The following is a 12,669-nucleotide window of genomic DNA, read 5'->3' as shown; positions in this document are numbered from 1 at the left end:
TTTTGAGCCCTCTTTTTTATTAGGCACCATGTCCGGTTTGAAGAGGTCTTGTGGTGCCAAAACATTGGAAACCCCCCAAAAGTGACCCCAATTTGGAAACTAGACCCCTTGAGGAATGGATTGAAGTTTTCTTGGGGTGCATGCGGCTTTTTGATCAGTTTTTATTCCATTTTTAGGTGGCGTGGTGACTAATAGACAGCAATTCTACTATTGTTTTTGTATACTTTTTTTTTTACAGCGTTCACCGTGCGCTATAAAAGACATATTCACTTTATTCTGCGTGGCGATACGATCACGTCGATACCAGATGTTTATAGTTTTTTTTTATGTCTTATGCCGTTTGCACAATAAAATACGTTTTGTAATAAATCACTCACTTTTTGTGTTACCTTATTCTAAGAGCCATAACGTTTTTATTTTTCAATCAATAAAGCCGTGCGAGGACTTATTTTTTGCGTAACGAACTGTAGTTTCGATCAGTACCATTTTTCGGTACATGCGACTTTTTGATCTCTTTTTATTCCATTTTTTTGGGAGGTGAAGTGACCAAACAATTGTGATTGTGGTACGGTTTATTAATATTTTTTTTTACGGCATTCACCGTGCGGGATAAATAACAAAATAATTTTGTAGTTCAGGCCGTTACGGACGCGGCGATACCAATTATGTACAGTTTATTTGTTTGTTTATATATTTTTATTAATAATAAAGGAGTGATAAGGGAAAAAGTGGGACTTTTACTTTTATTACTTTTAAAACTTTTATTTTCTTATTTTTACACATCTTTTTTTAACTTTTTTTTTACTTTATTACTTTGTCCCACTAGGGGACTTGAGGGCAGGAGGCCCTGATCGCTATTCTAATACACTGCACTACATGCGTAGTGCAGTGTATTAGAACTGTCAGCTACTCACTGACAGCAAGCATAGTGGGTCCTGACGTTGTCAGGACCCACTAGGCTTCCGTCTATGGCATAGCCGGACGCCATTGTTTGATGTCCGGTTGCCATAGTCACCATCGCCGGCCGCTATCGTGTAGCAGGCCGGCGATGGCGGATTAACCCCTAAGAAGCCGCGATCGCTATTGAACGCGGCTTCTGAGGGGTTAATCGGCGGGGGAGCTCCGCGATCGGTCCCGGCACATTGAGCAGTGATAGTCTGCTGTCGGAAACAGCAGCTATCACAGCTCATGAACGCGCCCCGCGCGAACGGCGCCGTGTTTACTCCATGACCTACTATTAGGTCACTGAGCGCGAACACTACAGTTAGCATGACCTAATAGTAGGTCATGGAGCGTTAAGGGGTTAACCACGCTGAAACTATCAGATGCTACAAGCAATTATATCCTGCTGTTACCAAATATGGAAATGGGATCAATACCTTGGACATTTTCAGCAGAATTTTACAAAATGTATAGAATTACATAAATGTATTCCTGCTGTCTTAAATACACATATACAAATGAATGAGCTACAGTTTATGGTAGTGAATTTTTAAAAGGATTAAAATCTGTGTGATTCCTAAATAGCTATTGCATATCAATTTGACTGGAGGAAATATAATCACTTTTCACATACAAGAAATAATCAGTAATTTCTCCAAAATGTAAAAATATTAATTGTCTTGTAAAAGCAACAGGATAAGTTGGCTAAGGCCTTATTTACACCAGCGTGATAAACGTCCGTGTGTCGGCCGTTGAAACAGCGGTCGTCCCACGGACCTTTGTAATTCAATGTGGCCCTTCACACAGCCGTTGTTTCAACAGACGGTGTGAAGGGTCCGTGAGAAAATACGACATGTCCTATTTTTTCACGTGTCACGCATCGAATCCATAGACTCTCATCTATGAGGGATGTGAGACATCGCGTCCCGCAGCGCAGAGCACAAATGCACCTCGGACATGAAAAACTGCTGTTTTTCACGTCCGAGATGCGCCACTATTCAAAACAGCACTTCAATGAGAATACATAGATTAAAATAGATACAACAATATAACCTTCACTGTGCTGGGGGAGAGAATTCTAGATGGGGTGGCAGAGTATTTAAACTAGGGCTGAGGAGGGAGGTCAATGTAGAAAATAAAGGGGTAGTTAGGTTAGAGAGGGGTCAGACTAAATTGGTGGGGGGAGAAATGGACTGTGGGGAGAGGACTAGGCAACAAGATAAGGGCTGATTCAGACGACCGTGGCATTTTTGCACACGCAAAACACGCTGCGTTTTGCCTGCGCAAAAGCCACTTACCTGCTCCGTGAGGCAGCATCATATGATGCGCGGCTGCGTGCTTTTCGCGCAGCCACCATCATTATGACACGCCATTCGGATGTTTGTAAACGGAAAAGCACATTCATCCTTTGACAGCTGTTGCGCGAAACAGGCAGTTCGCACGGAAGTGCTTCCGTGCGACCTGCGTGGTTTTCACGCACCCATTGACTTCACAAAATGCACAAAATACGTGGAGATATTGAACGTGCCGCGCTTTTTACGCAGCGGACAAACGCTGCGCAAAAAGCACGGACTGTCTGTACTGGCCCATAGACTTCTATTGGTCCATGCGTGCCTCGTGAAAACCACGCGACCTGCACGGACGCAATTCACGGTCGTCTGAATCAGCCCTAAGGAGATCCTTTCGTTACAAAACAGCAATGAAAATAAAAATGCCCAAATAATGTCAAATAATCACATCTATGATCAGTGGCGGATTAAGTAAACCATGGGCCCTGGGCTGTTCCACAAGCTTGGGCCCCCTTCTCCACCACCGCCCTGCCACGTCATGTCTATATTAAACACCACCTTTCTCTGTGAGCATTGACAAATGAGTGCTACGATTCCCCTTGTCAAAGGGCTGTGTCCCTACATACTGACAGTCTCCAACCATCGCTGACAGTATCACACTGTGTAGGGACACATCCTCCTGACAAGCAGAATGGTAACATGCATTTGTCTATTAGTCCTGGGTACACAAAGACTTTATGTGGAATACAAGGATTTCCGATAACTGACATGTCAGGAGAGGTGACAGATCTATAAATGCAATGACTCACAGGAGATGTCTTCACTGATGGGTCGTTCTCTTTTCTTCTCCATCTGACACAGACCGTTATGACGACTTCTCCTGATGACTGCAGAGTTTCCTGATGAGAAATCTTTTCCCCTTGATTCTGTAGCCATTTTCAGCGTCTATAGCAACATAAAAATTCAGAAATAAACACCATAAATTGTCTTATACCCCAGACCCCTAAGCAAATCATGACCCAGGCCCATACATTAACTCAAACCAATAAATTCAGTCCCCAAGGGGTAACTAAACGTTTAAAAAAACATTTGGCGTGTCATAGTGAGAGTGATATGTCAGAAGTTTTGATCGATGGGGGTCCCAGAATTGAGACCACCACCGATCACTAAAACAAAGCAGCAGGTGTAATGACAGGGATAGGGAAACAGACAAGTGAGCCCTAATCTACCCGCCACTCAGTCCCTGCCTACTTGCAACGACCTACCCTAGGCGACGGGGTACAACTGGGCGACGGTCCCTACACTCAGTAAGTGCACGACAGACAACAGATAAGGAAACACAGAACAAAGGGAAACGGGGCAGTTGCCCACAGCAACACAGTGAGCAACAAGAGAAGTAAACGAGCCGAGTCAAACCAGGAGAGTACGAGGTGCCAAACGCAGAGCAGAAGAGTAGTCAGTAAGCCAGGGTCAATACGAAGCAAGGACAAGTAGTTCAAGAAGCTGCAGCAGGGCCAGGAAACCAACAGAGAAGAATCACAAGCCAGGAGGAACAGGAAAGGCAGGTATAAATAGACGGAGGGCGGGAGCTAGCTCCGTCTGGCCAGGCTGTGATAGGCTCTCCCACTTCTAAGCCTGCCATCCTGAGTGGTGGAAGATGGAGTCAGTCTCACAGACATAGAAGCAGGTGCAGACTGATTACCTATGGGCGTGGATACAGAAGCTGTGCCTGGCAGATCCTTAACAGCAGGGGTGCTCGGGTGAGCACTGTTCCACTTCATTTCTGATTTTATTTCCTCGTCGCAGTGTACGGACTCATAGACTTTCTGTTGTGCCCATACACCGCTTGCTCGGCTATCAGAGGAAAGACGATCAGAAACAAAGTGGCACAACACTCACCTGAGCGCTTCTGCCACTTTCTTTCAGCGATTGGTGGGGTCTCAGTGCCCGGAACCCACCGATTACAACATTTGACATGTCACGATGACATGTAATTTAAAAAAAAAAGTTTAGTTAGTTACCCTTTAAGCAGTCAGACACCCCTCCCCAGTGCATCTGACTGACTGCTGAGTGCCCTATGGGAGGGTCTAAGCGTCTGACACTTAGGGCGGATTTACACGAGCGTGTGCTTTTTGCGCACCCAAAAAATGCGGCGTTTTGCGTGTGCAAAAGGCACTTAACAGCTCCGTGTGTCATCACCATATGATGCGCGGTTGCGTGCCTTTCGCGCAGCCGCCATCATTATGACACTCTGTTTGTACGTTTGTAAACAGAAAAGCACCTGGTGCTTTTCTGTTTGCAATCATAGTTTGCCTGCAGTTGCGCAAATCACGCACGTCCCACGGAGGTGCCTCCGTGTGGCATGCGTGATTTTCACGCACCCATTAACTTCAATGGGTGCGTGATGCGCGAAAAACACAGAAATATAGGACATGTCATGAGTTTTACGCAGCGGACTCACGCTGCGCAAAAATCACTGACAGTCTGCACGGCCCCATAGACTAACATAGGTCCGTGCGACGCGCGTGAAAAGCATGCGTGTTGCATGGACGTATTACACGTTCGTGTAAATCCGCCCTTATGGCTCTGGGGGGGAAGGAGTTATTCCCCTATAGAACCCTCAACAGTCAATCAAACGCTCTGACCCACCCCTGCAGTATAATAACTACTGAGGGCTCTATGGGGGAGATTATACTGCAGGGGGGTTCTGAGCATCTGACTTACTGCAGAGGGCTCTATGGGTGGGAAATAATTTCGCACACAAAAAATGTGACACTAAACACCCTATATACAATTCACACTAACACCACACACTATATATTCAAACCACACATACTACACGCACACACTATATAGACTTACATTATAGACACTATAAACACAGCACACACTATATAGACTATATACACAGCACACACTATATAGACTATATACACAGCACACACTATATAGACTATATACACAGCACACACTATATACACAGCACACACTATATAGACTTACATTATGACACACACACACACACACACACACACACGAGTCTCTACCTCTGCGGTGCCTTGTCTCTGGCAGCATCCAGGACCTTAATCATGTGACTGTGACGTCACCACAGGTCCTTCACCCTCTAGTTTCAGTTTTGCCGTTATCAGGCAGCTGCTGGAGGTTTAGACAGGAGGGAGAGTGTACAGCAGCACAGAGGAGCTGACTGTCAGGGAGACTCCAGCACCTGCCCATCACAATCTGACAGTCTGCTCTCTACAGCTGATGTGCTGTGCCCCTGTTCCCTGGCCGCAATTGACTCCCCCTGCACATCCCCCCCTCCTCTTGATCAGCACGTGGGACTGATGACCGCTAGAATGCGGCCGGCAGCAGCCCTGGAGAGTTTTTTTCACTTGTGTGCGGTTTGGGCAGCTATGGGCCCCCTGGGAGCCTTGGGCCCCGGGCGGCCGCCCAAACCACCCATATGAGGATCCGCCACTGTCTATGATACTGAAAGAGGGGCTATGGATATCGTGTTTTTGGACTTTGCAAAGGCATTTTACACTGTCCCTCATAGACGTCTAATGGGTAAATTAAGGATTATAGGTTTAGAAAATATTGTTTGTAATTGGATTGAGAATTGGCTAAAGGACCGTATCCAGAGAGTTGTGGTCAATGATTCCTACTCTGAATGGTCACCGTTTATAAGTGGTGTACCCCAGGGTTCAGTGCTGGGACCACTATTATTCAACTTATTTATTAATGAGATAGAGGATGGGATTAATAGCACTATTCCTATTTTTGCAGATGACACCAAGCTATGTAGTAATGTTCAGTCTATGGAAGATGTTCGTGAATTGCAAGCGAATTTAAACAAACTAAGTGTTTGGGCGTACACTTGGCAAATGAGGTTTAATGTAGATAAATGTAAAGTTATGCACCTGGGTACGAACAACCTGCATGCATCATATGTCCAAGGGGGAGCTACACTGGGGGAGTCACTTGTTGAGAAGGATCCGGGTATACTTGTAAATCATAAACTAAATAACAGCATGCAATGTCAATCAGCTGCTTCAAAGGCCAGCAGGATATTGTCGTGTATTAAAAGAGGCATGGACCCGCGGGACAGGGATATAATATTACCACTTTACAAAGCATTAGTGCGGCCATCTAGAATATGCAGTTCAGTTCTGGGCTCCAGTTCATAGAAAGGATGCCCTGGAGTTAGAAAAAATACAAAGAAGAGCAACGAAGCTAATAAGAGGCATGGAGAATCTAAGTTATGAGGAAAGATTAAAATAATTAAACCTATTTAGCGTTGAAAAAAGACGACTAAGGGTATGTTCACACGGGCTATTTTCGTCCGTTTTTCGGGCCGTAAAAAAAACGGGCGTGAAAAAGAAGTGCATGTCACTTCTTGGGACGTTTTTGGAGCCATTTTTCATTGACTCTATAGAAAACAGTTCCAAAAATGGCCGTAAAAAACGCTGCGAAAATCGCGAGTGACTCAAAAAACGTCTGCAAATCAGGAGCTGTTTTCCGTTGAAAACAGCTCCGTATTTTCAGACGTTTTTTAGTAAGCGTGTGAACATACCCTCAGGGGGGACATGATTAACTTATATAAATATATTAATGGCACATACAAAAATATGGTGAAATCCTGTTCCATGTAAAACCCCCTCAAAAAACAAGGGGACACTCCCTCCGTCTGGAGAAAAAAAGGTTCAACATGTAGAGGCGACAAACCTTCTTTACTGTGAGAACTGTGAATATATGGAATAGTCTACCGCAGGAGCTGGTCACAGTAGCTACAGTAGATGGCTTTAAAAAAGGCTTAGATCATTTCCTAGTACAAAAAAATATTAGCTCTTATGTGTAGACATTTTTTACTTCCCTTTTCCCGTCCCTTGGTTGAACTTGATGGACATGTGTCTTTTTTCAACCGTACGAACTAAGTAACTATGTAACCTGTGCATTATTAAAACACTGACTCATAGGTAAATGCACCTAATTATGTCTGTACAGATAATGTATTTAGAAACAGATTCATATGGTTCCATGGTGTAATGGTTAGCACTCTGGACTTTGAATCCAGCAATCTGAGTTCGAATCTCGGTGGAACCTTTGTTTTAAAGTACTTTAACCCCTTCCCTCTTCGGCCACTTTTGACCTTCCTGACAGAGCCTCATTTTTCAAATTTGACATGTTTCACTTTATATGGTAATAACTTCTGAATGCTTTTACCTATCCAAGCGATTCTGAGAATGTTTTCTCGTGACACATTGGACTTTATGTTACTGGCAAAATTTGCTCGATAAATTCAATATTTATTTGTGAAAAACACCAAAATTTAGGGAAAATTTTGAAAAATATGCATTTTTCTAGATTTACATGTATCTGCATGTAAGACAGGCAGTTATACCACACAAAATAGTTACTAATTATCATCCCCCATATTTCTACTTTAGATTGGCATTGTTTTTTGAACATCCTTTTATTTTTCTAGGATGTTCTAGCTTAGAACTTTATCAGAAATTTCTCAAATTTTCAAGAACATTTCAAAAAGCTATTTTCTCAGGGACCAGTTCAGTTGTGAAGTGGCTTTGAGGGCCTTATATATTAGAAACTCCAATAAGTCCCCCCATTTTAAAAACTTCACCCCTCAAAGTACTCAAAACAGCATTTAGAAAGTTTCTTAACCCTTTAGAGGTTTCACGGGAATTAAAGCAAAGTAGAGGTGACATTTACAAATTTCATGTTTTTTTGCAGAAATTCATATTTAATCCATTTTTTTTGTAACACAGAAAGTTGTACCAGAGAAATGCAACTCAATATTTATTGCCCAGAATCTTCAGATTTAGGAAATATCCCACATGTGGCCCTAGTGTGGTAATGTACTGAAGCACAGGCCTCAGAAGCAAATGGAGCATCGTGTGGATTGTGGGGCCTTCTTTTTATTAGAATATATTTTAGGCACAGTGTCAGGTTTGAAGGGCTCTTGTGGTGCCAAAAGAGTGGAAATCCCCCAAAAGTGACCCTATTTGGGAAACTACACACCTCAAAGAAATTATCTAGGGGTATAGTGAGCATTTTGACCCCACAGGTTTATTGCAGAAATTACTGGAAGTAGGCCGTAAAAATTAAAATCTACATTTTTTCAAAGAAAACGTAGGTTTAGCAAATTTTTTCTCATTTCCACAAGGACTAAAGTAGAAAAGCCACCACAAAATTTGTAAATCAATTTCTCCTGAGTAAAACAATACCCCACGTGTGGTCATAAACGGCTGTTTGGGCACATGGCAGAGCTTAGAAGGGAAAGAGCGTCATTTGGCTCTTGGAGCTCAAATTTAGCAGGAATGGTTTACGGAGGCCAGGTCGCATTTGCAAAGCCCCTGAGGGGACTAAACAGTGGAAACCTCCCAGAAGTGACCCCATTTTGGAAACTACACCCATTGAGGAAATTATCTAGACATATATTGAGCATTTTGACCACACAGGTTTTTTGCAGAAATTATTGGAATTAGGCCGTGAACATTAAAAATCTAAATTTAAGAAAATGTAGGTTTAACTAACTTTTTCTAATTTCCGCAAGGACTAAAGGAAAAAAAAGCAATTTCTAAAGCAATTTCTCCCGAGTAAAACAATACCCCACATGTGGTCATATACGGCTCTTTGGACACACTTAGAAGGGAAAGAATGCTATTTGGCTTTTGGAGATCACATGTAATGTCGGGGTAGGGAGACGGACAGGTGAGCCCTAATCTACCCACCACTCAGTCCCTGCCTACTTGCAGAGTCAGTCCTAGGCGACGGCGCACAATTGGGCGACGGTCCCTACGCTCGCTATGTGCACGACAAACAAAACAGACAAGGGAACACAGAAGCAAGGGAAGAGGGGCAGCTGCCCACGGAAACACCGTGAGCAACAGAGTAGTGAACGAGCCGAGTCAAACGAGGAGAGTATGCGGTAACAAAAGCAAAACAGGAGAATAGTCAGTCAAGTAGGGTCAATAAGAAGCAGAGGTCAATGGTAATAGCAGGAACAGCAGAGCCAGGAAACACAAGAATCACAGGCAAAGGACAGGCAGCAAATGAAGGTATAAATAGACCAAGTGCGGGAGCTAGAACCGTCTGGCCAGGCTGTGATAGGTTCTCCCACTCCTCAGCCTACCAGCCTGAGTGGTAGCAGATCGAGTCACTCTATCAGACCTAGGGACAGATGCAGACTGATTAACCACGGGCGTCGACACAGAAGCTGTGTCTGGCAGATCCTTTACATCACATTTAGCAGGAATTTGTTTGTGGAGGCCATGTCGCCTTTGCAAAGCCCCTGAGGGGACAAAACAATGAAAACGCCCACAAGTGACTTAATTTAGGAAACTACACCCCTTGAGGAATTAATCTAGGGGTGTAGTGAGCATTTTAACCACACAGTTTTTTTTATAGAATTGGGCAGTGAAAATAAAAAACAATCCCTTTTCTTCAATAAGACGTAGCTTTAGCTCAAAACTTCACATTTTCTCAACAAATAAAGGAAAAAAAGAACCCCAACATTTGTAAAGCAATTTCTCCCGAGTACGGCAATACCCCATCTGTGGTCATAAAGTGCTGTTTGGGCACACGACAGGGCTCAGAAGGTAAGGAGTGGCATTTGGAGTGTAGATTTTGCTGGATTGGTTTCTGGTCGCTATGTCGCAATTGCAAAGCCTGTGTGAGACCAAAACTGTGGAAAACCCCCAGAAGTGACCACATTTTGGACACTACACCCCTCAAGGTATTCACCCCGCAGGTGTTTTGCAGAAATTAGTATGCACTCGATGTTGCAGAGTGAAAATGGGATTTTTTTTCCATAGATATGCCAATATGTGGTGCCCAGCTTGTGCCGCCATAACAAGACAGCTCTCTAATTATTATGCTGTGTTTCCCGGTTTTAGAAACACCCTACATGTGGTCCTAATCTTTTGCCTGGACATTTGACAGGGCTCAGGAGTGAAAGAGTACCATGTAAAATCAACACCCACCCCAAAATTTTTAAAAGGGTTCTCCAGTGTATGGCGATGCTATATATGTGGAAGTAAACAGCTGTTTGGGCACGCTATAGGGTTCTGAGGGGAGGGAGCACCATTTGGCTTTTGGAGCTGTTTGTTTGGTACTAGTTTTGTTTGAGTATTGCTGGTGTTTCCGTCTATAATGTGGAGGCAAATGCAAGATGGGCAGAGTACATCAGTGGCATAGTCAGGTGGTATAATAATTGGGTTAAAAAAACAGTAAAATAATCCATAGATATTTGTTACGCTGTGAAGCAATCCTTTTCTGCACAGGCCAGTGTCGCACTGATAAATGTCCTTCCTTATCCCCCTTTCGGTCCTCACTCTGCACCTTTGCAGTGTGGGGAATTTTGCTGGGAAGTGTTGTCCTGGTATGATACGGGCACCCTCGCTTCCAGCAGATATGTATGGGCCCTCCCCTTCCTGGTTCCCTAATTTTAGGGCCTTGATAATTCACCTCTTGAAAGAGGAAGACATTTTCCCCTCGGGCCGGCACAACTGCATATTTTTTCTTTCCTGACTTATTGAAGCCTTAACTCATTTTATTTTTTCATAGACGTAGTGGTATGAGGGCTGTATTTTTGCAGGACGAGCTATAGTTTTTATTGGTACCATTTTGGCGACTTTTTGATCACCTTTTAGCCTATTTTTTGGGAGGCCAGGTGACTAAAAAAACTGCAATTCTGGCATCGTTTTTTAGTTTTTTTAATACAGGGTTCACCATGCGTTATAAACTACATTTTATTCTGTGGGTCAGTCTGATTCCGGCGATACCTAATTTATAGCACTTTTTTATGTTTTGCAACTTTTTGAACAATAAAATTACTTTTGTAAAAACAACGTCTTTTTTCTGTCACCAAGTTGTGAGAACCATACCGTTTAAATATTTTAGTTGACGGAGGTGTATGAGGGCTTGTGTTTTTCGAGACGAGCTATAGTTTATATAGGTACCATTTTTGGACACATGCGACTTTTTGATCACTTTTTATTCCAATATTTGTAGGGCAAAGTGACCAAAAAAACAGAAATTCTGGTATAGTTTTCAAAGTTAGTTTTTTTTTACGCCGTTCACCGCATGGAATAAATAACATAATATTTTTATAGTTCAGGCTGTTACGGTCGCGGCGATACCAAATATGTATGGTTTATTTTATTTATTTTCAATAATAATGGACTTGATAAGGAAAAAGGGTGATTGTGTTTTATTTTATTACTTGAAACTTTTACTATATGTTTTAAAACTTTTATTTTTTTTACACTTTTTTATACTTTTTTTTTCCACTTTTTGTCAAGTCCGACTAGGGGACTTGAAGGTCCAACTGTCTGATTTATTTTTTCTAATACATTGCACTACCTATGTGGTCATCATATGGGTGGTTCGGGCAGCCGCCCGGGGTCCATGGCCACCCGAACTGCACATAATCTTAAAAACTATGCCGCCACTTGCGCTGCTAACTGTCACTGCGGAGATGGGGAGAAGTTGCAGGGAGAGCAACTCAGGGCAGGCTTAGTCGGGATAGTGAAAGCTACGCCTCTCTACATAAAAGTACTCCAAATAGTAGGCTAAAAGAGCTTTGATGACGTCATGCCCATATGACCCAGCCCATTACTCAGGTCCTTCTACCACAGTAAAGAAGCAGAATATCTGCAGGGGAGAAGGCCCGCCCACCAGTCAGGTCTTTACACAGAGCCCCAGGCTGGTGAGTGCTTTTCCACACCCCCATCCTTTCATCCATCTCTTCATCAATTCATCCCTCCATTACCCTCTCCCTTCATCACTCACTCACTGCCTCCCTCCATCCCTCACTCACTTCATCTCTCCCTCCATCCCTCATTCCCTTCATCCCTCCATCATTCCCTCCCTCACTCACTCCCTCCCTTCATCACACAGTGTGTTGCGCTATCTACAGGGCGCTGTGTGTGTGACGCTATCTACAGGAAGGTATGTGTGGCGCTATCTACAGGGGGCTGTGTGGGATGCTATCTACAGGGGCTATGTGTGTGGCACTATCTACGGGAGGGTATGTGTGGCGCTATCTACAGGGGGCTGTGTGTGGTGCTATCTACAGGGGGCTGTGTATGACGTAATCTACAGGGGGCTGTGTGTGTGACGCTATCTACAGGGGGCTGTGTGTGTGACACTATCTACAGGGGTGTGTGTGTGTCACGCTATCTACAGGTGCTGTGTGTGTGATGCTATCTACAGGGGCTGTGTGTGTGACGCTATCTACAGGGGCTGTGTGTGTGACGCTATCTACAGGGGCTGTGTGTGTGACGCTATCTACAGGGGCTGTGTGTGTGACGCTATCTACAGGGGCTGTGTGTGTGACACTATCTACAGGGGTTGTGTGTGTGACGCTATATACAGGGGCTGTGTGTGGCGCTATCTACAGGGGGATATGTGTGGCGCT

At 43.8% G+C, this 12,669-nt stretch overlaps 1 non-coding gene across 1 annotated transcript; it reads left to right on the top strand.

Annotated features, from left to right (window-relative positions):
• Positions 1-7,262: 7,262 nt before the first annotated feature.
• Positions 7,263-7,334, top strand: TRNAQ-UUG (transfer RNA glutamine (anticodon UUG)). Its single transcript has one exon. It is a non-coding gene; the product is annotated as a tRNA-Gln (tRNA).
• Positions 7,335-12,669: the final 5,335 nt, after the last annotated feature.

This window comes from Rhinoderma darwinii, chromosome 1 (genome assembly GCF_050947455.1).
Source record: "Rhinoderma darwinii isolate aRhiDar2 chromosome 1, aRhiDar2.hap1, whole genome shotgun sequence".
Classification (NCBI taxonomy): Eukaryota; Metazoa; Chordata; class Amphibia; order Anura; family Rhinodermatidae; genus Rhinoderma; species Rhinoderma darwinii.
This window is presented reverse-complemented; position numbering and strand designations above follow the sequence as displayed.